This window comes from Corapipo altera, unplaced genomic scaffold (assembly GCF_003945725.1).
Source record: "Corapipo altera isolate COAL_440 unplaced genomic scaffold, ASM394572v1 75, whole genome shotgun sequence".
Taxonomy (NCBI): Eukaryota; Metazoa; Chordata; class Aves; order Passeriformes; family Pipridae; genus Corapipo; species Corapipo altera.
Window position 1 is genome coordinate 12,268,472 of NW_020884887.1, and position 27,922 is coordinate 12,296,393.

The 27,922-nt window shown below is 46.1% G+C and overlaps 1 long non-coding RNA gene across 1 annotated transcript; it reads left to right on the forward strand.

Annotated features, from left to right (window-relative positions):
- The first annotated feature begins 6,068 nt into the window (after positions 1-6,068).
- On the forward strand, positions 6,069-27,811 carry LOC113947234. The gene is made up of 4 exons (XR_003527662.1): positions 6,069-6,118; positions 9,352-9,981; positions 13,203-13,285; positions 27,630-27,811. It is a non-coding gene; the product is annotated as an uncharacterized LOC113947234 (long non-coding RNA).
- Positions 27,812-27,922: the final 111 nt, after the last annotated feature.

Here is a 27,922-nt window from a genome sequence, read left to right on the forward strand (position 1 = left end):
GCTTAGTTGCTCAACGCAGAAATCCGTGTGCTTACCTGGGGAAACAGAGAGATGAGCACTGGATGCTGCAGATCCAAATTCATTTTCAGCAACGCATTTAAATATTCCAGAGTCTTCTGGAAAAGCTTCTGTAATAACCAGGGTGCAGACTTCCTCTGAAATAACAAATTCAGGCGTGATGTTGTACCAGAGAGCCAAATGTTAACCTATAGGAATTGGTCCTTGCAGGAGGAGTGTGACTTAGTGATGGGATTTGGCATCAATAAAGTGCAAAAAAGTGATGTATAGGGCATAGGATGTTAAGGGATTCAGAAGGAACAAAAAATGAAAGAAGACTCTTTTTTCCTGTGATATTAATTAAACAAGGCACATTTTTTGTTGTGGATTTTTTGTGGTTTTTTTTTTTTTTTTTTTTGGCTGATTGGGGCTTGGGTTTTGTTTTTTTTTTTGCTAAGTTCTGTCTTCTCTTGCACAAGTTTAAACCCCATACAAGATTATAATTCAGAATGGTGGATATGTTTTCCCTTAGCACAGGGTACTCTTCACTGACTTAATTAAAGAGGGTTGATACTTTTTTCATTGTGTTGTGAAAAAACTCAGGGCCTTTTGGGTGCTTTTTTTCAAAATTAAGAACTTGAAAGCTCTTTGTCTGACTCTTAATGTTGTCTTCTGACCACCCTTTGGACATTGTTGTTTTATCTTGGTGGGAAATCCTGAGTGTGAGGTAATTAACTGATGGAATGTCTAACACAAAATGCACAGTGTACTTACCAGGAACTGCTGATGAACAAGCCTCTGCTCAAAATAAGAGAGAAAAAAATTGAATGGTTATAAGACCAGAATGGAAAAAAAGCCCTTCATTCCTCACTCCCTTCCCCACCTCAGCTGCCACCCTGGTTACAAAGGAACCATCTCCCTTTGAGTCCATCAAGAGAAATACCATCTGGATAGGGAAAGCTCAGGTTTGGCTGGGGAACATGGTGGTACAAACACCTCTCCACTGAGGTGACATGGAAAGAGCTCCTCTGACTTTGGAGTTAGTTGCTGTGAATTTGGCACGCTGGAGCTCTGGCTTCATGCCTGGGGGAATCAGAAATTGTTTAAACTTTATATATCTATATATCTATATCTTTATATCTATATATATGTTTATCTATATATCTATATCTATATATCTATATATCTGTATATCTATATCTTTTTCCCCTGAGTCCCTCAGTAGTTCTAACACATGGTGACAATGCCTCCATGGCTCAGCAGTACTGTCATTAATAACCAACAGTGTGGAATCTCCTCCCGTTGTGCCTGACCCTCTCATGCGTTGCCAGAGGAAGTGCAGACTCTGTCCAGCCTGTGACTTCAGGTCATCTGATACTTGTAAACTTAACTCTGCCTCTGTGAACGTGTACAATCTCCTGATTTTCATAGCAGTTCTTCTTCCTGTCTCATCACTGTCCCAGTAAAATGACATCAAGCAGATGTAGCAGCACCTACTTTTTCGCAGGATTCGGAAATCAGCAGAATCTCTGATCTGATCATATTCTCTGTACCAGTGAACTTGTAAGGTGGGTGTAGAGTGAATTCGACATTCAAACACCACCAACTGACCCTTCGTAGCCCTTATGTTTTGCAGACCCTGGAGGAGAAAAATATTTCTGTTAAATGTCTGATCCAAGTATTTCCCTATCAAAGCAATTATTAGGAAATGATACATCCTTCAGGGAAGAAGATGGTCTCATGCCCCTATTTTTATTTTACTTACAAGAGTTGATTTATTTCTAAATGTATTTGCAGTGGGTTGTGAGGAGAGAGTTTTTTTCACCAGTAAACCAGTGCTCATTAAAGCCTCGCTTGTGCAGTTAAATAAAGACACAAATGCAGGAAAAAAACATCTATTCCAGTGGATGTAACATTATAAGGGAAGCTACTATGTGAGAGCTTTCCACTTCAGCCTCCCTTGCAGGAAACAAATAAGATGAATTCACATAGTTCTGTCTGGATCATTTACCAATTAAGGCATTAATTTGATAGTCATCACCAACGAAGTACGTTGGCTTTTTTGAGTTGTACATGAACCAGTGTTCCAGCCTAGAAATAGCCTCTGATGGAACAAGAAAACCCACAATCTAGTGCTGGTAGCTGCAGAGCAAGCTCTGTTGTTCAGGTAGGTTGTGCTCTTTACCTTTGTGAACACAGGTGTGCTCCCATAGGCAGACCCGGTCAGGCTCCCCGAGGGACTCTGCATCTGGATGGCAAAGAAAGGGGACATTTACAGGTTGAATTCTCCTTAGGCACAAACCTGGCTGTGTGGCTGGCACTTTACTTTGAAAGAGAAGAAGACTGAGAATGTTTTATCTGTTGTTCATGTCCCAGGCTGATAAATACCCCATGGAGAGCCTTGTTGAAGTGCTTCAAGAAGAAATAACTCCTTGGCCTGTGAGCATCAAGTTAGCAGGAAGAGGGGCTGATAACCAGTAAGTGTTGCTTAGAGCTTTAAGGCAATTACTTGCCCACATCTTGCGGTCTCTATGTGAAGATGAGTGCTGCTTGCCAGTAGTTGTCCCCTTCTACAGGGATCCTGATGTGTTTTAGTTGATCCCAGGTCTAGTGCTTCCTGGCTTGTGTGGTTTCTGTGGTAGCTACAGTGAGGCTGAATGTAGAGAAATGAGCTGGATCTTTGGTACTCTGTCCTGACATCCTACTTTACAGCTCAGCTGACACAGAGGTTACAGTAAGGCCTCTGATTAAGCAAGAAAAGCAGTTTTAAGATGATCAAATATTTGTAGTGGAAGATATGTCCTTGTGCCATGGTGGAGTGTTGATGTGCACTCATATCTTTCTCATTTAGCTTTGAAACCATGTGTCTTGCATAAAAATATGCAAATGAAGTGCTTGGGTTTGTTTTGTTGTGACATTGGTCTTTTTTTTAATAATCTTTTCTCTGAAATAACCCGAATTATCAGCTCTTTTCCTCCCAGCATGAGTTAAAGTGCAAGCCTCTAGGTGTTCTGACCTCCCCAGCTCTTGGTCAAGTGTGTGTTCTAAACCAGCTATCTGTTCTGAAGTGAATCTTTGAAGTGTGGCAGTTCCTTGAGCATTTCCAGCCCTGTCACCTGCTCCATCAATTCTCTTGGCAATTCTGACTGGGAAATGGTCCGAACCAGAAAGCCCTTTTCTAGAGCTTGGGGTCCACATCTTGATATTCATGATGACCCTTGCCTCCTAGTCACTTGCTGAAGATGAGCTTGAGCTGATCCTTGCAAAATATTTCTAGAATGCTGTAAATAATAATTTAAAATGTGTAGCCTGCTCTTTGAAGGTCAGTAGATAAGGCTGAATTAAAGGGGTGTAACTCTGGCTACTGGAGACTGCATTGGCTGAGGAACCAGTGGACAGCAAAACATTGGTGGCTTTCTGCTTTTTCCCCGTGTGTGTATAAAAATAAACAAGGCAGGAGGGAACCAGAGACTTTAGGAGGACAAGTATACTCGATCCAATAATGTTTATACTTACTGTGACATTCCTCTGGCCCTGACAGGATGCTGAGACTTGCAAGGAGGCTTAGCCTTTGGATTTATCCTAAGAACCTGGAGAGACAAACATAAAGCAGTGTGTGCTTAGAACTATCTCCTTTTCCTTACAGCACAGAGATGACTCTGTTTTGTGAACTGAACATAGGCTGGTTGGAGAGCTGGTGCAGAGAAAACAGAAGCCTCCTGAATATTTGAGAGTTAGGCTCAGGTCACCTTCAAAACATGGAGACAATTAATCAAGTGAGCACAGGGCCCCAGGTACAGTTGCCCATCTACTTGGACCACCCGTGGCCTTCACAGTTCTATCTGTTGCTCTTGATTTATAAGTATCTCTCAAGCAGCTCAAGGATGGCTCCTGTCCAGGGTTATATCATGAGGCCATCAACAGGGCTGTGCCGTGATGCAATGGCTGCTGGATAATCCCAAACCCTCGAGTGTGGGAGGAGGGCCTGGGAAGCCAAAGTTATTGAGTTGCCCCGGGTTCCCAGCACAAACCAGTCCTGGCTGGACTGCACCACAGATTCCTGGGATGCTGGCTGCACTGACGCCTTCCCATCTATCAGGGAACAGTTGGTACAGTCAGTTTTCGGGACCTGTAGAATTGGATGATTTGTTTTTTCTCTTTTGCCTCCTGAGAAAAAGGGTGATGAAAATTCAGACATGCAGATTATGAAAGGAGCTCCTGGGTTGACACATCTGCTTTAAAGGTTGTTCCACATGCCTGAGACAGCACTAACAAAACTGCTTTGGAGGGTCATCACCTCCTCTTTTTCTGTACAACAGAAGAGTTCATTCTCCTTAGAACTGCTACCACTTTTCATGTTCCACTCTTTTTCCAATACATGACCAGTCTGGAATCAGGCAAGACACGCACAGAAGGCACAGAGGTGCCTCTTACCAAGAGCATGTGAAGTGGTCGGGGGGACTGTGGCAGTCTGTGGTTTAAGACATGAGGAATTGCAGGAAGCTTGCTCAGAAAGGTTGGATGAACTGCATCTGTGGAGACCTTGGAGAGAGGTTGCTCTACTGAACTGAATAAAACCATCTCCTGACAAGTTTCCAGCACGATAAAAGAGGCACTGAACTCTAGCAGTAAGCAGGAATAGCACTAGCTTATGAATTTGTGCTCAAGACAGTTGCTCAGTTGCGTGGCATTAGTTCCTCGATGCCACGATTGCTGCTAAGACCTTCTGACGTGGCAGAGGCCATGGCCAAAGATGATGGCTGTCAGTGTTGCAAGTGTGCCTGGACTGATGCCCTGCAGCACACGGGGCAGGCAGTGCTCATACAGTAAATACAGGCAGCCATACGTGGGCTGCTGCAGCTGCCAGGGCTTGAGGAAGGCTGGGCTGACCTCCTGTTGGAGCAGATCCTTTGAGTTCAGCTGAGAGGAGACCCCATCACTGGGAAAGTCTGTTTGTGCTTGGAAAGCCACTTTGCTGCAGTGCCCTGGTTTGCAGACAAGCTCACCCTTCACACACTGGTTCATGTTAGATGCTCTGTTCTCATCTCCTGTTGTGTGGTCCTTCCATTTCACAGTTTGTTTCTCGTGAGTGTGTTGGATGCTTTCACTGTTGCTACTGGATTTGGGCAAAGGAGAGTTCATGGGAACAGATGAAAGGCTTGTGACCTTCACTGCTGGAACAGTCATTGTTTTAGTCTGAATTTCCTGATTTTGGTTGAGACCTAATGACATTAGGGCTTAGGATATTTGGAAAACTAGGAGACTTTCAAGCATGCTGAACGTGGTGGCTGGTGCTGCTTTAAAGGGCAAAGTGGGTTTGGGAGAATAAATGGGCTGAGAGCATTTGGACACTGGCTGCAGTGCTGACCAGCCCTGATGCTACTAATTGGTTTCACATGATGGAAATAGTGGGCTTCTGTGCCAGGACAAAGCTGTCCCATGTGTGTGGCTGTCCAACTTTGCAGTAAAAATGAGAAGAGGTCATTCATCTTCCAAGAAGACACTGGAAGGTCACTCTGAGATATCTGTTTTCCCTCTGACATATCTTCTTTTCTTTATGAGTGATGCTCCAGGCTTCTCTGTCTGTTCTCAGACTCTTGAGATTCTGATCCCGTGCCCCGCTGAGCAATGTGTGTGACATGTCCCTCTGTCCATGTTTCCCTTGCTCAGCAAAGAGACTCCCTACAGCAGGTTAGCAGACCTTCTGCCCTGTGAGGGTGGTGAGGCCCTGGCACAGGTTGCCCACAGAAGCTGTGGCTGCCCCATCCCTGAAAGTGTCCAAGGCCAGGTTGGACAGGGCTTGGAGCAGCCTGGGATAGTGGAAGGTGTCCCTGCCCATGGTTCAGGGGGTGGAACTCGAGGATATTCAAGGTCCCTTCCAACCCAAACCATTCTGTGATTTCATGAAGCTGTGAAAAGTCGTCACTGTACAATTTATGCCCTTGAAAGAATATCTAGCCCAGGTTTTACCTTGGTGAGTCATTCCAGCAGTCCCAGTGTCTCATGTAAATGTCAACCTTTACTTAGTGTAACTCTAGATCTTTGTGAAGTGGACGGAATTAGACTCAGCCAAATGAAGAGCCCAAGGACCTTTGCAACCCAACACCAGAATGATTACAAGGTACATACAGATCATGCTGCTGACACAAACCATAGTGACGACATTCTGGAATTACCTGAATAGTTGACATGGCTGCAGAATTATGCTATGTGCAACACTAGGACAAATTTAACACAGGGTTAGGAAAGTATTAAAGCTTTATGGAGCCCTTTTGCCAGGTGTTTAGATCATGGAAAACACATTAAATCTCTTTTAGGAACAAGACGAGCATCTGCTGGATCTGAAATACACTGCATTGCAAAGAGAGTGTGTAGGGGGAGGAAAACATTTAAAAATTGACACTTAGAAGTGAGGCAGAGCTAGACTGCATCATCACATTAATGTACCAGCATGTCTTTTACTTAGAAAACAGGCTTGAACAGATATATAGGATAACAACCTTCAGTCGGTTTGAAAGAGATCCGTTTTGCAAGCCATCTGCACGTACCTGATGGTGCTGCTCATTCTCATAGAGGTGTTCAAGCTTTGGGAGCCTGTGCTAGACACTTGGATATCTTATGGCACTATAGGACTTAACAGTTATGTGAATATAGGTCTGGTAGGAACGAGGCTTTCCCAAAGGCAGTGGGCTGGAGAGAGCTCTGTCTGGAGCTGTATTCCTTCTGTGCCATATGGCTAAACAGGGAAATTGTCACCCCTTCAGCAGTGAGCTTTCTAGTTGTGAGTTACTTGGTGGTGTGAATATGTGATTAGAACGTGGCTTCTCTGTTGCTCCTGGGGTGTGAATAACGAGACTCCTGTAGGAAGTGAGAAAGGAGTGATTTTGTTTGTTTCTCTTCCTACGCTCCAAGGATCCTGAAAAGGCCAGTTGGGTTTCAGAGAAATTTGTGATTTGTGGAACGATTTCTTAAAATGACTGCTCTTCAGGTGGGGAGTGGGGCAGGTTTGCATCAGCTGGGATAGTCTGAAAATAATCAAATAGCTGTAGGAGGTCATTGTAGCCATTGACAAAGTATTCAGAGAAACTGCAGAATCCTGGTCGGATGTGAAGCTTGCTGAGAGTCTTTCTAAATTGCAGAAATGCAGCTGAACACTGAGTATGTTTGAAAGACCGTTTTTTGGTAGTGTATTTTCAGAACATGTAGCACCAGGGAGCACTGTTTCAGAGGCTTGTTTTCTGGGAATTCAGTTTTTAATGCCTCCCATCAAGCAGGTCAGAGATTTACATCTCAAAAATTGTGTCCAGCACTCCTGTGGGCATTTTCATATGTATTGGGGAAGGGGGGGGGGAGAAGGTGAGCTGGCTTTCAAGGACAGGCTCCCTGGAGAACAGCATGGCTGCTGAAATGTGTGTGCTGTGCTCCACGCTTCAAAGTCTTTGCTAAGTTTAAGATGAGTTTGTCCATTTTACAGAGAAAACGAAAAGAACATCCCCACTGAGAGTGTAATGGCATTTGGGCAGTGGTAGCCTTAATATAGGAGAGAGCACAGTAAAAACTTAATTTTGGAATTAATTAAGGCACATCCCTGATGAGATGGGATGGTTTGCCAACACCCCCAGTGTATGGTTCACGTGGCTGTGAATCCTGTGGGATTTTGGTGCCCACGGGCAGCCTGAAGGGGTGCACATCCTCTGGGGGAGGGGGGGAGTTCTGCTCATGGGCACATGTCCCACTCCAAGTGCAGAGTGAAGAGATGGGGCTGCAATATCTCTCCCTTCAAATCACCTTTTGGTTGCCTTGAAGGTGCCCTGGGAGGGGAGCAGAGCTCCCTGGTGAGGCTCGGGGGCCGCCTAGTGAGAGGCACTGCAGCAGCCCCAGCAGCCCTGTGGGACAGGCTGGGACAGACAAGCCCTTCATCCAGCGGCTGGGAACGGCTCACGCTTCAGGGCTGAGAGGGAATTAATTTTATCCCTCGCATTACATGCCTCTTCTGACTACAGCTGTTTCTCAGGGCCGGAAAATCCTGGCTTTCCCTCCCCTTACTTGGATAACAGCTGAACTGCTGACAGATATCGGACACTTAAGTCAAACTGGAGTTCCTAGAACCCAGTGACTAAATCCCCTTTTAAGCACCGACATTAAAAGACACCTAGGGCTTATTTTAAGAGATGCTAAGCTTCCACTTGAAACCATGAGCCTCCATACTTGTTAAAGTAAGTAGATTCATGTCAAGCAGAAATCCTGGTCATTTGCTTCCTTTCTTCCCCATAAAAAAATCCCCAACCCTGCCCCACTTCTTTGCATGCCAGAGCATTACAGAGATGTAGTAGGATTTTGAGGCCAGGCTGCCTGACACGTGAGCACTGCAGGTCCTGGGGCATGTAGTGCATGAAGACACTGGTGCCCACAGATATAACCTGAAGAGTGTGTGCAGGTGAGAGTAAAGGCAATAGTATTTGAGGAGTTCCTGGGCATCCTGTGCCACCTCTGCTCTCTGCTGCCTGTGCTGTGTGTACCTTTGGCATTCACCCTGCACAGGCACACCCAGTGGCTGTGGTTGGTGGAGGTCGGGGGTCCTTTGTGTGAACCCCAGGGACAAGGATTCAGTGCCGCGGAAAGAATTTTATTGCCAGAACCTGGAAATGCTATTTCTGCAGTCAGGATGCTGGAACAAAGCTAGACTAAATTCTTTCCCGAAAGCTGAGGGGAAACATCCACAGGCTCGCTGCCTGATGGATCAGTGCTTCCTAGGAATCTTGTGTTAATGCTGAGCAGGTGCACTGAGGCAATGCTGGGCTGCGCTGGTCAGGTACAAATCCGTGAGCCATCCGAGCCACCAGTTCCTCCTCCAGCCTGTACAACCCCGGCTGTGTGTGAGCAGGGGATGAATCGAATTCCAGCTCTCCCTTTCACTGCCTACTGCTGGAGGATGCTTTCCCCATTCCCCCATGGATACCTGCAGTGAATAACGCAGCAGGGACGCACTCACAACATGAAAACCCAGGGTCTTTTTTTTTTAAGGTAGAAAATATGCCAGTGCCCTGTTCAGCCAGAGAGTGAGTGACCCTGCACCATGATCCAGTGGTGACCCTGCACCATGATCCAGTGGTGACCCTGCTGTGTGTCCCGAGTAGGATTAAGTTCCCAGGGCCAAGGAGGAGGGCAAGCAGCCCGAGCAGCCCCACGCTGCATGGGGGGCACACCTTCCAAGGAGGCGGCTGTCATTCCAGCAGGCTTAGGAGGAGACCGGGGCTGTGTGGCCAGTGCATGTGGCTGTGTGTGACTCAGGGCTTTGCTATCTGGAGCCCCGAGGATGACTTGCTGTTTCACGTTTGCTTTCGCTTCCCGCAGAACGCGGCGTGTTCTGAACTCTGCTGGCCACAGACCTCACCTGCTGCCCGTGCTCCTCCTCCAGGGAGAAGGAACTTCTGTGAACAGCACTGTAGGAACTGCAGCTCTGACAGCATCCAACATAGCACGGCATGTCTTTACTGTGCCAGTAATTACCAAAATGGAAAAAGAGATTTTTCTGTCCCAAACCCTCATGATTTTACTTATCTGATTTTAATTGTTTTGAATAGGAACAAAGGGAAATTATATCCTTAGGTGGGAACGTCTTCCAATAGGATTTCTCTAGACTGACAGCCATAGCCAAGTTGCACTCAGAAGCAGATAGGAATCTGGGGTAGCTTTTGCAGAGCCTGTATAATACTTTTCTCTGAAGTGAAATATATAATATAATATTTTTCTCTGTGAAAAGCAGCATGTGCCTACTGGAGCTTCTGACATCTCCTGTCACACAGGTGATTACTGACTGGTGGTCTGATGCTTCTGCCATGTAAACCTGATGTCATCAAAGCTGGTGGACCCAGAGATGAACCAAAGCTCCTGAGCCTGCCTGCCCTCTTGTCCCACTGCACGTGAGGCCCCTGAGCTGCCCATGCTGTTGTGCCCAGTGCAAAGGCTGCAGGGAAAACACGGGTGAGTGGCTGTCGTGCACCACGGGAGCTTCTTCCAGCCTGTTACCCAACCTGTAATCCTCCAGGTTACCCAACCCCTCACATCTGTGCCTGCAGTGAATTCTGACCTCAAAGTCCTGTCCTGTTCTGACCAGCACTGCTCACCATCACCACCAGCACTGCTCACCATCACCCAAAATGGGCAGTGCCAGCACTGCCACAGGTGGGGCAGAGTCAGTGTGTGAGATCTGAATGTGCACAATTAAACAAGAGCCCGGGGTCCCCCTGCAGTCTGTTTGCTGTGGGGAGTGCTGTTTGAAGCTCTCCTGTCTCCAGTTTCCCTGACAAGCCAGGAGATGTTTTTAGCTCAGTGGCCTCCTGATGGAGAAGTGTCTGTCTGGGCCATCCCCCAGTGCTGTGGGGTGTCAGCCTAGGAGTGGGGAGGTGCACATCCAAAGGATGGGGTCTTTGGCCACCTCCTGCCCACTTTGGGGCAAAGCTCTTCCCTCTGCTGCCCCCTGAGCAGCAGAGTTATCTCAAGTGACTTTAAAATGGTGCTAGAGCAGGTTGTTAGTGTTGTGTGGGAGGGTGGCAGTGAGAGAGCAGGGGGTGCAGATGGAAGTGATGCCAACACAAGGAAGGCATTTTCAGTCATTTTGGCCTTGTGGGGGTCTTGCAGAGGCTGGAGGGTTGCTGTGCACTGGGGCAGAGCTGGGGGCTCTTAAATACTTGTTCTCAGTGCTGTGGTCCAAATCCTATCTCTGATCTCTTCACCAGAGAAGCTGGGGCAGCTCTAGCATCTAAAAGAGAATTTGAGTCTACACCAAGAGCTCTGATTCATCAGCAGCTTGTGTAATTATCCAAAACTGCTGGGAGCCAGAGTGCAGCACATAACTAAGTCTGGAAGAAGAGCAGTGGTCAGAGCACTGTCAGCCCACTGCATGTGTTGTTGTGTCACCATGAAGCTCAAAGCAGGGATCTACCTGTTGCACTGTAAAATATTCTGGAGAAAACTATTCCAGCCTTGGAGCTTTTACACAGAATTCATGCATTTTAATCATGCATTTAAGAAATGCAAATAATTAGAATATAGCTAAGCACTTCAGAGGCATGTCTGCAGAACCAAGGTGTAGACTGTGAAGCAGTTAAAAGTTCCAATTCCCCAAACCGTCATTGTTCAAGTTGCCTAAATTAATCTGTCACTGTACAGTCAAAGGAGGCTTTTTATAGGGAAATAATTTTACAAACCCCAAGCCATTTCATAGAAAATTGGGCTGGCAGAATGCGTTGCATAAAATGAAGTCACTCGCACAGATGTTTCTTGAATGAAGAATAAATGCACCCCTGCTCTGGTGGTTATTGTCTGTCTCCAGGAAGCATCAAGACAGGACTGTTAAAGCTCTTGTAACAGTGACATATGCCATACCCCATGTCCAGGGAGGGGAAAAGGTTAGTTTAAATTAATATCTGTGGCATTTGGGCTCCCACAAAGTCCCGTGGACCTGACTGATGCAGGGCAGTGACCTGCCCACTGTCAGGAGCCCACACACAGGGGGGAAGGGGCTGTGCAGCCCAAACCCTGCCAGAAATAGGAGCAGTCTAATTTTAACTGCATGGACAGCATTTGATATGGAAGCAGCTGGTGTCACACAAAACTGGGGGCCTGCCCAGCAACCCGAGTGCTAAAGCAAATATGTTCATTTCCACCCAAAGGCCTGGCTTTAGCTTGCACTTGACTCAGTATAAATCAGAGCTGTAGCTTTGTAACTGTAGATGTGCAGTGCCCAAACTCTTAGATTTTCATGCCATTTCCTTAGAAAATGAGGTATGACTTATTTATTTTTTTCACCCTGTAATCCATTACATGCCAGTACGTACCTGTTTCTGTCTACAGCTGGGGAAAAGGTTTTTTGGTCATGTTCTTTCTGTTCCCCTCTCATGAAAAGGCTTTCTACAATGAAAAGTTTATCTAGTGAAAGCCAACAGTGGTCTGAACCTTAACTACTGGTAGTCTCTTGATGTGATAGACATCATGCTAATTACCCAAGAGCACATTTAGTGCTCTCAGTGGGTGCTCAGATTGCCATCTTTTTGGCAGCTGAGGCACAAATTTTCTAGGTAGAAAAACCTGAAAAATACAGCAGGGCTTGAATTTTCTGTCTGCTAGAGAGTGGCAGGGGTAGCACGTGCACCAAACTCTAGCTCAAGTGTCCTGTAGGTAACTGATACTGCTTAATTATTGGAAAGTCTTACAAAACCAAAAATGCCTGATCTGGTGTGTACCCAGCTGCTCTGGAAACACGTCACAAATGTGGCTGTGTCCTGGTGGCTGTGAACTCCAGCCTGGGCTGCAACCAGAGCCTGCAGCAGCCCTGGCATTCAGTGAGGGGCTGTCCCCTGCCCTCAGTAGCCTTTGGAAATCAGGAAATGGTGATAGGGAGGCATGTGTGAAGTGAGAGGCACAGGAGAGCCAGAGCTTTGTCTCTGACTGCCCTCCCTGCCAAAAAAAAAAAAAAAAAAGTTTGCTTCTGCTTAGAGAGCTGGTCAGTAAATGCATTTAAAATGTTATAGGTTAAATCAGGAACAGAGGTAGAGGTGAGTTGAAGTTCTTGTCAACAGTATTTGTGGAAAATGGACAAAGTAGCTCTCTCAGGCAGTGAACACACATCACTGAATTTTTTTCCTGCCTTTTGCAACAACAGTGAGGAATTTCTCTAGGAGATAACAGTGTTATGGACAAAGCAAAATCTACTAATTAATACAACTGAAAAACAAAGTATGAAAAGGAAGAGTTGTTATCTAGGCAACAGAGGGAATAAAGTTCCTTTCAAGAGGGCCTGGGCTCTGAGTCCTGCCCTGCTGGGATAGGAGAGGAGGGCTCTGCCCATCACCCGAGGTTACCCTCTGCTGCTGCCCTGTTGCAGGGGCACAGATGGGCTGTTCTTCCTCCTTGGCTGCTCAGAGGAATAGCCAGGTGATGTATTTTGGTGGCACAATGTGAGTTAGTTTGCTGGACAGTTAACTTTTGTGGCTGCAGATGTTGTGTTGTGGAAGAATCAGTGCAGCCTGTGCTGCTGAAAGGTGGAGCAGGGGGAAAGACTAAATCCAAATCCCACTCCCGTGGTTCCGGTTACCTCCATTGCCTACAGTTCCCAGTGCTGTGAAAAGGCTCTCAGTGAGAAGTTGCATTATATTTTCTGGCCACTTTCTTCCCTGTAGCAACTCTATCTCTTTTCTCTTTAGCCTGCCAGTGAGACTTGTTTAGGAGGAAGCTGTGGAGCCCAGCTCTGTGGATGCTCTGCTGCACAACCAAGCCCACATTGCAGGTGAGTGCCTTGTGGACTGCCTGCCTCTTCTCTCAACCCAGGACCCTAAATGAAGCTGTGATGGATTAGCTGCTTGCAAAGTACCTCATGAACAAAGTGAGATGTTCAGGGGTGCAGAGTTTGTCACCCCTTGTGCCTGTGCTGTGGAGCTGGGATGCCCTGGTTGGCAATGGAGTCCTCTCTTGCTTTGGGAACCACAGTCTTCCTGGGTGCAAGGGTAAGAGCTGCTCATGCAGGCAGGAGGACTGAGCCAAGCATGTTGTGGGGTTGGAGCTGCTGGCTTGCCACAACTCTCAAATGACCACCCTTGATGAGCCCACAGGTAAGAGCAGGGCTCAGTGTGCCAGCCAGGACAATGCTGCTATCTGGAATTGAAAATCATATCCCTCCCTCCTCTCCCCACCCCTGAAAAGCCCTCAAGCATCCTGAGAACATGATTAGTGTGCTAGAAATTAAAGTGTTACTCACCTCTGTAAGCCATCAGTTTGGTTCTGGGGCTCTTGCTGCCAGCAGCTTGAGTCAGTGCTGAGTCTTGAAGCTGCAAGTCTCCTCTCCACCAGCTCCCCTCCGAGGTCTGAAGGCTGTCTGGGGTGGTGGGTTACATTTCTAATGGTCAGATCCCTGCTTGTGAGTGATGGCATGGCGGGAATGTCAGCTGTATGGGAATAAACTGCAGCAATTTATTCCCTCCAGCCAGTTTGAAAGTCAACAGAGTGGCACCATTAGCTGGAACAAAACAGGTCCAGCGTTGTGAGATACAACAGTGACCAGATCCATAGCTGCTTATAATTTGAAATGCTAATAGTCCTGAGTGCTGGAAAGACGCCAGCTCAGGTCGATTGTGGCTCTCTACGTTGAAAGGGAAGGGTAGAAAAACTTCATTAGAAACAGGGCTCTCTTATACAGATCTGGAATGTAAAGAATTTCCTTTTCACTTGGGGTATAAAGAAAACCTGAGCTTCTCCCCAGATGCTGAGGAATGCAGGGAGACAGTTGGGGTTTGGTGGAGCCAGCATTTGGCTGGCTGGCTTGAACAGTTTCGTGTTAGCATCCCCCAGACTTGGTGGAAGAGCTGTGTAAAGCTGATGGGAGCTGAAGTGATGTCCTGTTGATGGTACAGTGCCATTAAACACTTGAATTTCAAGCCAGGTGCATTGTTCAGTGAGGTGCTGTGTAGGGGAGGAGCAGAAGTGAGGGCACTTCTGAAGTGGAGGGTTGTGTCCCTGCCCAGTGTTACTGCAGCAAGCGTAGGTGGAGGTTCCTGTGCTCCCAAACAGCTCACTTGGAGGAATTTCTCTATGTGGGTGCATAAAGGGTAGGAGGCAGATTCCCAAACAAAGCTGCCCACTGCTCTGGAAGTGTCTACAAACTGGTTCTCATCTGCCACTTCAGCAGTGGGGTTGGACTGTTCAGGCCTGGCTTTGTCAGCCTTCATCAGTTCTGTGACAGTGAAGATAACCCGGCTGCTCTGCAGAACCCTGCCCGGCAGTGTGAGGTGCACTGAGTTAGTTACCTTTTGTGGGCTTCTGGAGGTCTTCCCCACACCCACGGTTTGAAAATACGACTTGCAGTTTGGTTTCCTGCAAGCAAGCACGAGCTCCTAAACTTTTCCAGTTACCTTCCTGCTTCATCCATGCTGTGTCCCAGAAGCTGTGTGAAAGAGTATAAATTACTTTTGGCTAAAGCATTTCTCCTGGCACTGTTATTAATGGCTTTAGCATTTTTTTTGTGTCACTGCAAATTGTATCAAGGCCATCAGTGCTCAAGGGTGAGTGTAGGGAATAAGGTGTAGGGATGCTCCCCTCCTCCTCTGGACAAGCAACTTTGCCACAAATCAATGGGATTTACTTGGACCCCCTTGCTAGAAAATCCAGCCCAAGGAATTTAAACTATTATTCACCTCTTGATGGCATAATTATCAGATGAACTTTTGACGTTGGCTTGAATGCAGGGGTGGTGGGAAGAGACTGGCTATTCCAGCCATCTTAAACCCTTCCCAAAATGGAAAACCGGCTGCTGCAAAGGCCACAAATGCTGGGGCCCTTCTTCCTGAAGTGCTTTGACAGGGGCTTCTGAAGTGACATTTCAATTTATACCACATCAAACTCTGAGGCAGATGAGTAGTGAATTTTTAATTTTTTTTTAATTTTTTTTTTTTTCCCCCAGAGAGATTCCTGTATGAGAATGCAGGTAACAAATAATCTCGGTGTGAAAATGAATGGAGCTGCCCTGTGGAGAAATCAGGTGTCTTCACTGGTGAGTTGGTGTCTGGGGTAGTTTAGACAGTAAAAACTGAATTAATTCTAACTGTTGGATTCAGAGTTCAGGCAGAAACTTCTCGCTCCTTGAGAAAATCCAGCACATCTTCCCAGTTTTACGTGAAGAAGCTGAGCATACACTGGTGTTCACAGTGAGCAGTGTGGGGACAGGGAGGGGGCTTGGCAGTGCTGTGGATTTTGGGAGAGAGAGGAGCTCCAGGAGGGCTGTCAGGCCCCAGCAGGTGTTTCCCAAGGAAGGGTTACCTGTGGCAGCCAGAGCTGGCTGGGGTGAGTTCCTGGCAAAGAGGACTCTGAGCAGGCAGGGGTGCCAGGACACCCACGTGTACCAGGGCTGGTAACAGCCAGGGCTCTTCCTCTCCCCAGGGAAGTGCAGGGAACATGACTGAGAGTGAGACATAATAATTTGTGAGCAGAGGAGAGACTCTGGGAGGTCTCAGTCATGCAGCGGTGTCATTGCCAGGAGATGTCACAGCCTGCCTGGGCTCCCGAGGCGGTGCAGGGGCTGTGAGTGTATCCTGGGAGCTCCCCAAGCCTCCCCTGCTGTCTTCCCACACTGAGGTCTCCACGTGGGTGGTAAACACGGGTAGAATCAGTCAAGTTGGGCTGGTTACACTTAGTCAAACCTGTCTGAAACTGGACTCACCAGTAGACTCAGCCAAGTCTGACTGATTAAACTGAACCAAATCTGAGACCAGCAGTTGTTGGGCTGCCTTAATTTTTAATATTACACTGCTCCAACCCCACATTTGTGTTGATATGGTTCCTCTGGCTTCCCAGCAGCAATGCAGGTTTATGTGAGGACCGTGTTTGGGCAGTAGGACATGTTTGACCTTTCTCCTGAGACTGTTGTTCCATTTAAGATCTGATGTTCTCAGTGAGCCAAACAGATCAGTAGTTTTAGCCTAGGTGCTTGTCACGGGGATCTTGTAAATTCAGGCTATCTCTGACCACGTTAGCCAAATACTCTTCTAAATTGTGCTGGTGCATATTTGCAGACTTCAAGGGGATTGAGCAAGTGTGGTGGGAAAGGCCTGTAGAGGAGTATGAGCAATTTGGAGCTGTGTTACTATATCACAGAAGTGGCATTGCTGACAGATATCCTCAGTCATCTGTCAGTATTAACTTCTGAAAGCAACTTAGCAGAGGTGCCTGCTTGCTCTCCACATGCTGGATCCCAGGAGCAGTGTTTTAATGGGGAGACTGGCAAGCCTCAAATTAAAGTTCACTTGCAGTGTTGCAATAGAGATGTTACAAGATGCTGCCTCAAGGCACCCCTTTACTGGGTGCTCTTACAGCTCTCCTAAAGCTGCTTTCTGGTTGCATTCCCTCGGGTTTAATTTCAGATATTTTGACATATCTAATATATTTTTCCACTGTAACTTAAACCTTGTGACAGTCTGGGCCATACAGACTTATCTATAGGCAATCTGAGGAGTGGCGGTGAACATTTTTGGATATTTGCCAGTCCTGGGTAGGGCACTTGCCCTGATATCTATAGAGACAGTGTACTGATGTGCCCCCCAGCTGGGTCCTGACAAGCCTCTGCAGGCTGCATCATGATACAACTCTGCAAGATATGCCAGAATTTTATGTGAGTTTCCCCCCTGGATGTGGGTCTAAGTTTTATGCAGCTACAGCTGAGATATTTCCAGAGAGGAATCTTTTATCCTGGCCTTCCCCTGAGCAACCTACTCGCTAAAGCAGAAAAGATTGAATTCATCGTGATCTCCCATCCCAGTGGCCCCTACAGCTGGGTTTGCCCTTTGGTGGTTGGGAGATGGAGTTAAATTACTGAAAAAGTGTCTCCAAGCAGAGCCTTTTCCCTTGGTGTGTCTCAGCCAGAGATGGCCAGAACACGTGCAGCGTGTGGATCGCCGGCACTTCGCTCCTGCTGCTTTTAGCTCTGGCAGAAGCTCCCCCTGCATGCTCAGGATGCCACCCCAACAGCTGCAGCTCTCTTGATGGACACACCAGCACCTCTGGCCCTCAAGTTTGCAGGGTTTAGTGCCCACAAGAGGACATTTAAATTTATGTTGCCTGTTCTCTGGTAGAAATTTTCTACCTGCCTTCTGCGTGTGGAACCTTTTATAGGAGTTTAGGGACTGGTACGGGGAGGAAGAGGCACTGATGGGAAGCCTGTTTTCTGGCTAGACAGCAGGGCTTAAGTGCTTAAGGCAGAGCCCAATTGTGAGTATAAATAGCTCTCCAGAAGGACAGTGGAAATGACTCCCATACAAAGCAGCTGAACTGGGACCCAGCAAAATAATAACCTTCCTTTTGAAACCCACACCAGTGCCTTGAGACCTGCTGGCTGTGTCAGGTCTGGGAGCAAACTGGGCATCTTGAAAAGTTTGCCAGATGGGGATTGTGAGCCTCTGCAAGTGCCTTTGGTGGAGGAGCTGGATGAGAGAGGGCTGGGTTTCTCTCTCTGTTTTCTATTTTAAGCTGGTCTTGTGTGTCCTAAATATTAGATAAGTTTTTAGGGAAAGAGCTTGGAGCCATTCTCTTTGGGGCAGCTGGTTTTTTGAACTGCAGGAGTTAAGCTCCCGGATGAGTAGCTAAAATAACTAACTAAGCTAAAGCTAAAAGTAGTTTCACCCTAAAACTAAGTGTCTATCTCTATTTCTATCCCACTCTTTGCTTCTAGAAGGGCATCGTGTCTAACTTCATGCAGCATCAAGGACTGTGTGGGTAAGGATTTGCTTTGATATTACCCATGTAAATAAACCTTTTATCCCTAAACTGGAGACCCTCAGGCATCTGAGGGATTCTTATTTATGCCAGACATGGATTAATCCAGTCATTTTCCTCTGTGATGCTGTTACCTGACGTGCCTGTGCCGGCCAGGACAGCAGATGGCACCAGCACTCTGTGCTGCTCAGCAAACCGCAGGTAACCCAGGCACAGCCTCGACTGGTGATCAAGCTGGTGAAATAGTGCTGAGCGTTTCAGCAGTAAAATTCAGGTCACAGCAGAGGTGTTTCCTTGTTATTAATTTTTTTTTTTTTTAATATAAGCGACTTTATAGGCAGCTGGTGGCTGTAATTCTTCCTGTAATTCCCTTTCTCCTTGTGGGTTTGATTTCTGCTTGGTAGTTGCTGGATGGAACAGGGCTCCTTGTTGCCCAGGTTGGCACAGACACCCTCCCCTCAGGGGCTGGGACAGCAGCTTGGTGGAGTTGTAGGGTGGCATGAGCTGCTCTGTCAGCTCCCGTGGCCAGGGCCATGTCTGGGTGTGTGACAGCAATGACCAGGAATTGTGGCCCCTATTTGAACCTGGCCCAGCAGTCTCACAAGTCCTCAGTCCTTTGCCTAAGAAGCTTTGGCACAAGTTCTCCATAGCAGAGCCTGGACATGAAATGAAACATTCAGCAGGTACAGCAAGGGAAAGTGGTGGAAAACAAAGCCAGGAGATGCAAGACAGGGAAGGACAGAAGAAATTGCATTCATTGATTGAGGTGATGTTGAATTGCTCTTCTCTGCTTGCCTTGTGGTTACAGGAGAGTTCCAAAGCTCTGAGCACAGCTCTGGTTTGTTGTCTAACAAACATATCTCTATGTTTTACCTGGGGCAAGCTTATGGAAGTATTAGTGAAAGCTTTTAAGTTGTCAGGTCAAATCTGCCCAAGGTAGCTATGAGCAAGGTTTCTGGGGCATGTGGCTTGGTTTTGTAGCCAGTCCTTGCCTCTACCTGACACTCTCTGAGTTTCTCCTTGGTGTCTCCCTGTGCATCTCTCATTCTGACCTCATGTGTGACCTCCCACATGGTTTTGCTCCTGACCTGTGTGAGTATCCAAGATGCTGCTGCCTTGTGAGGACACAGGGCTTGCTCCTCCCGTGGGCTGTGGGCACTGTCCTGGTCTGAGGGGAGCAGCTCTGCCCCAGGCACGTGGGGGAAGGAGGGTGTTTGCAGCAGCACATGGGAAAGCAGATTGATCTTCTGAGGGATTTGAATACCCAAGTCCATTAGGGCTCCTTGGGAAATATCAACTCAGATTCATGCTGGCATGCCTTGGAAATCATTTAAAATTAAGTACCAAAACCCAGTGCATTGCAAGACTCCCAGCAGGTAATTCTGAACCCATTAGGAGATTTGTGCTAATTTTGAAAATAATCTTTCTATTTTAAATATTGCTTTGAATGTCTTTGGAACTTGTATATTTGGTAGAAGGGAAGCAATTAAATCAAAGAAAAGATTATATTGTGTTACTTTAATTGTGATGGATTGAGTCATTTGATGAAGGAAAACATCTACAAAGCATATCTAAGTGCAGAAGCAAAAATGAAAATTGGACTCAGCTGTTCCCTTCCCTATGATAAATATATATTTATGTAATGCATTCCTTCTCATATCTTGATAACCTCATGGGCCCACAGTGCATGAATTAACTCCACTAAGAACTGCAGTCAAATTGTCTCTGAGTCTGTGTAAGCACGAGGTGTCAGCGTTTACTCTCAGGTCCCATATGTGTTAATTTATACTTTTATGATTTTAAAGCTACATAAAGGAGAGGGGAAACATCCCTGACTGGAGACATTGCACCAATGCCCAGTGTCATTCAGGGTCCAGGAGACCATCACATGGCTCTTGCCAGTGCTTGATTCTACTGTCAGTGCCACAGGGTGGGAAGTGGAGGTGTGGGATTTTGTGAGAGCCCACACTAGGCACTGGGTTTCTCTTCAAGAGAAACTGGTGAACTCTGCCTGACTTTCACCTTCAGAAACTCAGACAATGAGTAGTAGACAATTTTATTAAAGCTGTCGTTTTTGGAGGTTTAATTGAATCTAGTTATTACTCTATACAAGGGGTTTTCAGACTGTGGTTTCTGTGGCTTGTCTTTACCTGGAGGTGTTTGGTGAGTGCTGGTCACCTGGTGCCCCCAATCCCAGCACCACAGTTGGCTGCAAGCGCTCGGTACCTCCAGGGACTGGCACGTACAGAAAGAGGCACAGCAAATATATGGGCTGTCTGATGCCACCATGCTTATTGTTAGCTCCCTTCAGGGTATATCATCTGTCTCTGAGCCATTCCAGTTCCTATTTCAGCCCACAGGCTGCTGGCAGCTGCTGTCTTTAGAGCTTCTAACTCGAGCATGGGAGTGACGGTGCTAAATGCTGCTGGAGACGGTGAATGGCTGGGGTGAGGCTGAATGGCATTTTGTCCAGCAAGGGATGTTTTGTCCTGAAAGAATCATATGTGCAAATGTAGAGCAACAGCCTGGGCTTCTAATTAAGCTGCAGGTGGAACCTGTGAAGCTCTTGGGACTCTGGAAACTGCAATACAGGTTTTCAAATCTGTGTGCTGTGGTAATAAAGCCACTAGGTATTTGAGGCTGGTGTTGGCTGTGAACTGTCCCTCTCTGATCATACCTTGGTTAATGAAAATATTGGATAAAAATGCAAAGATTTTGAGTTGTGAAAATGTGTGTTTACACCACTAATCACTTGAAAAATCAATCTCCAGACCTTCATTTGTTGGGAGCAGCTGATTAGCTGCTCTCCATGCTTTTTCTCTTTCAATGAAACCCCTGAGCTGAACAACAGGACTATAATTAGGAGCACTTTTTTCCTTTCCCTGTGACATTCTGTCAAATGTTAGTCAGCAGGTAGCTGGAATAAACAGGACAGAAGTGCCTTTGCCCTGTTGGTGTAAGCCCAGGCTTCCCCTGTGCAGAAGGGAGATGGGGCTGTGCTCCTCTCTGCCCAGACACTGATAAACACGGGGTTGGATTGTGCTGCTGCTGGATTTGGCAGTGCTCTCTGTCCCTTGCTCAGCTGTCCTGCTGGGGATGCTCTTCCTTTGCCAGCAAACTGTACCTTTGGGGTGCCAAAAGAAGCCACAGCTCTGGGTTTCCCTGTGCATCTTTCTCAATAGCCCCTGGTTTGATGATGATGATGATGGTGACACAAAGATCTTTTGCCCTGGTGAAAGATAACTCAAAGGTTAATATTCTATGCTCCTGTATTTCACCCTGGAGAGTGATGGCTTGATATGAGAAAGAATGATTGTGAAGGATAGAGAGATGCATTAAAATCATAAAGATTCGTGCTTCTCTTAAAAGACTTCCCTGTTCAAAGGTATGTGGTACAATCAGTCTAGCAAGGCATGGGTGAAAAAAAGGGGCTCAGTGAACAAAGCTGAGGGTTTTGTCTTTTTTTCTGACTGATACCTTCTGCTTTCTAAATGGCCACATATCAGCCATCTGGCAACAAGGAGGTTTTCAGTATGAAAAATTAATTAGGTACAATCTAAGCATGAGACTGCCTTGAGTTTCTGCAATGCAAAAATTCTTTATACCCATAAAAGACTAGCAGGAAATATGGCACTAAAATAACCACTCCTCTTAAACTTTCGTTGATTTGCTTCTTTTTCAAAAAAAGTGAATTCTCTCAGTTAAAGATATGCCTTGTGCAGGTACTTGCTGTTATCTGAGTTGCCCAACCCAGTCTGTACTACAGGTGTGACCAACACAACCTGCTGCCTTGGCCAAACAAGGATGGCTAATAATGACAGATTGGGCCATAATAGGTTTATAATGTGGGCAAGTAATTATTATGGACTGAAGTAATTCCATCAACCCTTGTGACTGGGGCTCCAGAGATAACACGACAAAATGTCAATACAATAAAAGAGTGAGACGGGGAAAGGCTTTTGGTTATTTTTCCTTCCTTCTTTTCAGAACTGAGCAAGGAAAAAATCTGATTGTTTTGTAAATCTAGGCCCTTCATATTTCTAGGAGAAAAATATGTAGAAATTGTAGATTTGCTCACAGAATAGTGAAGATGATGTTGGAGCTCAGCAGAGAGCTCGGGCAGCTCATGCACAAAGCAGGTCTGGATTATCTCAGGGTTTTGTCTAAATGCAGCTGCATAAATTCATTGATAACACAGTGTCTGAACACTGTTTATAGAAGTGTTGGTGTAAGGCGTGGTAATCTGGCAAACAGAGATCTGGGTTGCTTGGGGAGTTGGCACAATGCTGGTGCAGGAAGCACTGCAGGTACTCCAGGAACGTGCAGAAAAGGGTTGTTGGTCCTTGCAGGCACTGCTGGGATTCAAAGCAGAATAAGTAAACCTGGGCAGGGATCTAGAGCTGAGTTTGTCCTGACCTTTTGCTATGCTTAAAATGAGGGAATTGATCTGCAAATGTGTATTCCTTGCGATATCCAACAACTTCACATTTTAAAAGTATTTAAAGAGCAAAAGGCTTGAGCGGGAAAAGTTGACTTATTGTGCTGGCAGTACACTGATTTCCCTGAGAAAGTTCAAGCTCATTGTGTTGGATTTCTGTGGCTGGGTTTCGGTAGATTAAGATTGCAAGGATGTTGGTCCAAACTGGAGACTTCCAGCCGAGGTAGCTGCACCAACCCAGCCCTGATACTACAGGTGCAACCAGGTTAAGAGAACGTGTATGTGGGCTTGGATTTTGGTTGGTGGAAGTGGTGCAGTGATACTGGCAGGGAAGATTCCTTGGCTGATGTGGGCCTCCCCTCTGCAGAGGTAAAGGTGGAAAATACCTTTTAGGAATTCCTGTACGGCTGCTGTTGCTGCAGGTCCAGTGTCTCCTGAGTGCCTCAGGTGTGCTGTGGAAAGCACAGTACTGCCAAAATCTCTGGTAAGGAAAAAGATGGCTTGCATTTGGTAGCTCAGTGTTCAGGGATGATGCTAGTAAAAATCTCATGGTTTGATTAATGGTGCCAAAGCCTGACCTTTCATTCCCATTGCTTTGTAGTTGTTATTTTTTTCATTTAAAAAATTACCTCAGTGAACAGAAACAACTTGTTTGATCTAGACACTGCAGCTCCTAAATTTCCAAGGTTTGTTGGTGTTTTATTTTGGTTTGGGCTGGCTTTTTTTGTTTGTTTGTTTAACTGATTGGTTTTTCGTATGGGGTTTCTTGTTTGTTTGGGGTTTTTTTTCCCTCCGAAATCAAACCTTTGATTTTCATTGTCCTGATTGGTTAACCTGAATCACGGGTTGTTAAGAATCCTGTGCTGTGTTGTTGCATCATGTAGATGTTCTTGCTAAATCCTGTGAGAAATGTCACTTCTGCTGTTTCCCACTAAGTCAGGGAGTGGTAGAGAGGAGGAGGGAGAGAGAAACTGAAAATCCTGGTAGAACAAGCTGAGCACTGGAGGATTCTAGAAACTGGTGATTGAGACAGGAGTAACCCATTTCCTGTAAGTCTTTTGGAAACTCAGCCTGGGTGAAACCTTCCTGTCTCCAGAGCCATCCCAGATAATGACACATTTCCTACCTTTGATCCTGCACACCAAATGGCTCGTTTTTGAGGTATTCAGTGCATGAAGTGAGTGCTGAGTGAGCCAGGTTTGTCTTGGCTGCAGCCAGGAGGATTTAAGAAGGAGTGAGAAGGAGATTCCTTTGTACCTCTGTCACCCCCTGGGAATTCTGGAGCCTTTCAAGGCTTTTTGACTAGGACTGCAAGAGTGTTCATTTTTCCAGGAGGATGACTGCTGAGATGTTAAATCTAGTCAGGAGATTAACCTAAATGCTGAGAAGTAGAGTAAAAAGAATGGGTTTTATACAGTGCTAATCATTTGCTTTGAAAGGAGTGTTTGGTCTACAAAAAAATCTTCAGGGCAATTTATCAAGAAAACAATGCTTTTAGTAAACTGTTATTTGATTTTCAGTGTTACCTAAAGCTGACAATGGGATGTGGGCACCTTTAGGTAAAAAAGAGTTGTCAGTATCTGGTTTTCCACTGGGCTTTATGTGGAAGCTGTGCCCAGGGGGGTGGGCTGGGGTAATGGGCACAGGACTGGTTGGTCCTCGGGATGTCTGTCTGTCTGTGTCTGTCTGTGCTGCAGAAGTGGCACCTTGTGCTGATGGTGAGTGTTGGGTAAACGGTGGAATGAGGTTTTCAAGGACTGAAGGACTCATTTCATCGCCTAGAGTATAAGTTTGCTTTCTTTGCATTGGGGTAAATGATGTCAGAGTCAAAGCACATTCAAATCCAGGCACACAGGTTTGCAAGAGGAGCAGGAGGGAAAAACCATGTGAGTAAAAGGAGGTCTAAGGAATGTGAACCTGTAACATGGAGGGATCAGCTGAAGGGTGCACAGCACAGTTCAACTGCCAGAAAAAAGGTCTGTGGTGTGGTGAGCAGACGTCTTGGCAGGATCAAAGCCTTCTTTTTAAATCTTTCCGTCACAGTTCCAGTGTTGGAAGCCAGAAATAGCACAGGAGTAGCAGGAGCACCATATGGTGAGCATGGTCCTCTCCAAGACAGGGCTGGAGCTGGGGGCCTGGCTGTGTGCTCTGCTCAGGAGATCTCATTTCAATGCTGAGCACCAAGGCTTCAGCTTTCAGAGTAAACACGGTGCTAATTTGATTGTTAAAGGTGGCATGTGAGTAATACCTGCCTCGGGGACCAGCTCAATTGCTCCCAAGGTAAAACTAATGAAGTCAGTATAAAAGGTTGACACACATTCATGAAGATCAAATTTGACAAGCATCCTCTAGATATATTTCGCACAGAATGGAGATGGCAGTAATTTGCAGGATCTCTGGATTGTGGTGGTCTCTTTTTCTCTATCTGTACCACCTACTGAAATATTTACTTCCCAACCCATCAGGACCCCACAGATGAAATGGGCAGGAAACTTAATTTCTATTGATTTCAGCCCTGGTGGGGTCTGGTGGGTGAAAAAAATTGGAAAAAAAAAAAAATTACATTTTGCTTTGACACCTGCCTGGACATACCAGGCTCCTGACTGCTTCATCAGCAGCTCCACAGCACTCCTGCTCTCCACTGCCTTCCTGCTGGCAGCTGAAGTGGCCCCCACTGGGGGATTTTGGTTTTTCTGAGAGACTCCAGCTCCCAATTTGTCAGCAACGTGAACAAAAAAAAAGAGAAAAAAAACCAACTTCCCCTTACTGGGGAGATCCTGAACTGAAGCAGCACCAGCTTCCCAGAAGGGCCAGCAGTGGTTCAGCGACGTGCCAGCACTGCTGGTGTGACACCCACATGGCCCCTCCATGGCCAGCTGTCCCAGGAGCAGCCTTCTGGTGAAGTTTTAATTAGGTAAATTTATGATTATGCTTCAGAAAAAGCATTTTATCTTATGGAGCAAGGGGGGGTGAGACTCGATGATCTCAAGAGGCCCCTTCCTGTCCTCAATGGTTCAGTCATTCTGTACAGTTTTAGATTCTACTTAATTATTAAGCAAGCAGCTGAGTTATTTTAGCTTTTTTGAGAAAACAAAAAGCAGCTATTATTTCTTAGCAGCAGATGTACAGTAACCCTTGATTATATTAATTTGTTCATAATTTTTCTTTGTTCATAATTTGTTTCTGCTCATAACTTGATGTTGCTATTCTCAGATGCTTTTTGTAATGCTGCTGCAGGTCTCCTCCCTGCAAAAACACACTGAAAGTATTTTAACCCTCACCTCAGCCTTTCAACATGACTTGAGGACTCCTAAAATCTTAGTACACTGTATATTTTCCTTTAGAAAGAGGCAAGGGCTCAAAGCAAAGGCTCAACAGCTCTGAAAATTGATTAGTCAGCAAATCAAATCATACTAACACAAAAAAAAATCACTTTTCCCTTGAAATATTTGATTTTTTTTGTGTATTTCAGTGAATAGAGATGTGAGGTTTAACAGGATACTTGCCCACAATTTTCTTGCATAATGCCCTCAGTATCTCCATGCCTGATCTGTTTGCATGATGGTGACTGGGAAGAAAGAAAGTTTTTGTTATCGTTCATCAAAGGCATTTTTTTCTTTTTTTAAACTTAGTGTCAGAGCTTGGGTTTCCTGGAACATCAAGCAGTAATTATCTCCCTGGGTTTGCTGACCTTTCAGTCAACTCGGGTTTTGCTTTTGCATTCAATATTAACTCTGTGGCCAATTTTTAAAGGAGTCTCACAAGTTCATCTTTAATTAGAAACCAGCAATCTTGTTCCTGGTCAGTCATGGGACTTCTCTCACTTCAGCTGGTGATTCAGTGCAGAGTGATGATGGTTTTGTTTGCAAGCCTAAACACAGGCAAAATTTGAGCTGGTTTCAGTTAAAAAAGAGCACTTGAAAAGATGGTTATGCCCTCGTATGCCTTAGGTTTTGGGGGTTCTGTCTGAAAAATGTGGGGCATCTGACCCTCATTGGCAGGTTCTCCAGCACTGAAAGGTTGTGGATGATGGAGAATTGGCTCTCCTGGATCATTTTTATGGTCACTAACGTGGATGGTGGCTTCAAAGCCACTGGAGTGTGACATTTCCCTGCTCCCAGCCGAGACAAAGGCTGGAGACAGACGGTGCCTGTGGCAACAGACCTTGAGAGCCAGTTTGAGGAGAAAGCTCAGGCTGCCTGAGGGACATGTCTGGTGTTGGTTGCTATGAAGGACAAAAGACACCAGTCCCAAGGAGGAGATCTTTACGTCTGATTTCTGTCCAGGGCAGGAGTGCACAGTGCATTTGATGTAAGTGAGAACTTGACCTGCTCACACAGTCAGAAAGGTCTGGGAATAAAGAGCTGGAAGCAATAAGGGATTTAAAGCCACTTAAAATGCACAGATGTGAATGTGTGCTGGATAGGGTATCATGCCATGCTGACAGCCTTGCTGGGTTGACTGATAAAGATATTCTTTACAAATAGTGAAACAGTGGCCCGGATATCTTAAAAGAGATTATTTGCTGGCTAATTATCCTTTAGGAGGATAACTAGCCTCACCCTGTGGGTGTGGCGAGGTCCCTCTGACCTTTACTTTGGAGCTCCTCAAAAGAGAATAAACTTGGAGCCGCCCAGCCAGGCTGTGCAGAGCCCATCCTGCAGCACAGCTGGAGCAGCCCAGTGTCCCAGGCTCCTCCTGCTCTTTGCACTGTGTGTGTGTGTGTGGATTTCCCTCCTGTGCAAGTCAAATATTAAATGGTCCCCGTGCCTTTTTGTCTCTGTAAAAGTGTCCTGTGAAGAAATGATGCTCAAATACAATTTTTTCTCTGACAGCCTAGATAACTGCTGGTGTGTTGAGTTAAACATATGTGTATATTTACATGCTGTTACAATCTACTCTGAGGCTTGTAACCTGCATCTCCATTTTCTTGCAGAGTCTTCCTGAGTATCTTCCAGGGTCTGAGCTCCACTGAGTGTTTGTCTTGGGTCTGTTCTGTTCAGCTCCTTCCCTGCACCTTCAGAGGCAAGCCTCTTCCCCAAAATCCACTCTGTTTGGCATTCCTCCTGCAGCCAAAGAGAGCTCCTTCAGCAGTGGGATCTGCCCAAGAGGCAATGGGAATGAATGGGTAAGGACTGCAAGGCTGTAGTTGCTGTCAGGTTCCTGTAGTTATGTAAAAGGGGAGGAGAGCTAAATAGTTTTGTTGAGGAAATTCCAGAAAAATGGGAC